General features: G+C 42.8%; 1 protein-coding gene across 1 annotated transcript in view; it reads right to left on the bottom strand.

Moving 5' to 3' along the window:
- Positions 1-2,278, bottom strand: part of SELP (selectin P) — a 26,903-nt gene that overhangs the window by 14,341 nt on the left and 10,284 nt on the right.

Genomic DNA, 2,278 nt, shown 5'->3' with positions numbered 1-2,278 from the left:
AGGATTTTCTGACAAAAATGCTGAGAGCCATTGTTAAGCATTTTGGCAATATATATCAGCAATTTTTAAAGTATCATTCTTTTGGACTCAAGAATCTATGCAAAGTATGTAAGCAGATGCATATCAAAAATCAGTTCAGAGATTTTTTTTTATCAAGACATTATTTGTAAGGGCAAAATATTGAAAACAAGCAAATGCTATTAATCACAAGCTAAAAATAAATTATGGCAGATCCATGAAAGGAATATTAAAGGTCACTAAAAATGATATGTTTTACCTTGAAAAGATATGAGAGGTGTCTTATTGTAAATTGTTGAGTGAAAAAGCAGAATATAAATTGTATGATCTCATATACCATGATCTCAATCATATGAAATGGATGGTTCTAAATGGAGACAACACATGGAATCTATATATGTAAGGTCTTTTCTTTAAAATGGGAGCAATGATTATAACTGCCTCGCAGAGTTAGATTAAGTGTGATCTGCTGCGATTATTAGTAGCAGTGGCATTGATAGGTAGTAGTGACATCGTTAAAGCCATGCGTCAGATGCAGACACTGACTCTCCGAGTGGAAAACACTAGGGAGGGTCCCCCAGGGACTTAGCAAGAACATGTCTCTTGGGCTTAACGGCCACACATTCACCTCTTCTGGGTGGTCAGCTGCTTACCCACCCGGAGACTAGAGCGGCTCCAGGGATCCTTTTGGGTCCCTCCCTTTTAAGCATGTCACAGGCTCTCCGTGTCTTTGTCTCTCAGATGATACATCCACAGTATGTCCCATTACGCTCACTAAGCCTCCCTATCACGGTGCATGGTTGTCTGTTCCTCCACAGCCTCATTTTTCCCCAATTTTTTTATTGTGGTAAAATACACATGACATATAATTTACCGTTCACTGCTTATTCATTTTTAAGTGCATAGTTCGGTGGCATTAAGTACATTCACATCGTTATGCAGCCATCACCACCATCATCTCCAGGACATTTTTCATCATCTCAAAAGGAACCTCCATTCTCAATAACTACGCACCCCCGTCGTCCCAGCCCCTGGCCAGCCACCCAGCTACTTTCTGTCTCTGCGGTTCTGTCTGCTCTAAGTGCTAGTGGAATCATACAGCATTCGCTTCCTGTGACTGGCTTATATCACTTAGCATAATGTCTTCAAGGCTCACCCATGTTGTGGCACGTCTCAGAATTTTCTTCCTTTTTAAGACTGAGTAATATTCCATTGTATGTATATACCATATCTTGCTGATCCATTCATTTCTTGATGGACACTTTCGTTGCATCCACATTTTAACTATTCTGAATAATGTGTTACAAACATGGGTGTACGAATTTCTCTCCAAGACCCTGCTTTCGACCACTGCCTCATTTTTAAATCAGGATATACTTAGACTCAGGGGATTCACATAAATTGCTGAGGGATCTCAGTAAATGGCAGCAAAAAAATGCCAACATTGCACTTCTGGGACATGATTTCTGTGCGGGGTACCTCTTGTAAAACAAAAAAGTAACCCTAGTGACCTCTCTATGCTTATTTCTCATATAAAAGCAAAAAATTGAAAACATGAGATATTGAAAGATCATTCTGTAAAACCAGATCACGGACACATGATTCATACGGTAGTGCTGTCATCCTTGTGATGTCTACATTCGTAAAGCTCCCAGCAGTTTTAGCCTGTTTTATACACATTAATTCATAACCACCAGTGAGGCAGGCAGGTAAGGCAGACCATAGTACTCCCATTTTACAGAAGACACCGAGCTGCAGACGGACCAAAGCTTGTTGCCAGGAAAGGACAGAACTAGACTAAATGCCTTGTCAGTTACTCTCCCATCATCCCCTGCTGTTCCTCACGCATCATTCCTTCCTCCCCGTCCCCGTCACGCCAACCCACCCAACATGTGTCAGTCAGTGCAACCCCACCTTGAAGTTAATATGCTGTAATGAACATGTTTTGCCTAAGACTGGCTTTGCTCCCCATTTCATTCCTGGCGCCCAGCACAAAGGGCTTGGCACGTAGTAGGTTCTTAGTGAATGTCATGAGTAAATAACAGTGCTCAATGCAGTTGCCGATACCTTTAATAAGCCGAGAGGCACGTCGTGATGTCACAGTACCTTGACAGACTGGGGCTGGCGCTGTCCACTGTCCCACATCGGCACACCGAACTGTGTCAGCTCCTCTCAGCACGAAACCCTCGGCACAGCGGAAGCTACAGCTGGCGTTGTACTGAAACGCTCTCGAGGACCGGGAACAATCCACGCTTCCATG

Source organism: Pteropus vampyrus, unplaced genomic scaffold (genome assembly GCF_000151845.1).
Source record: "Pteropus vampyrus isolate Shadow unplaced genomic scaffold, Pvam_2.0 Scaffold194, whole genome shotgun sequence".
Classification (NCBI taxonomy): Eukaryota; Metazoa; Chordata; class Mammalia; order Chiroptera; family Pteropodidae; genus Pteropus; species Pteropus vampyrus.
This window is presented reverse-complemented; position numbering and strand designations above follow the sequence as displayed.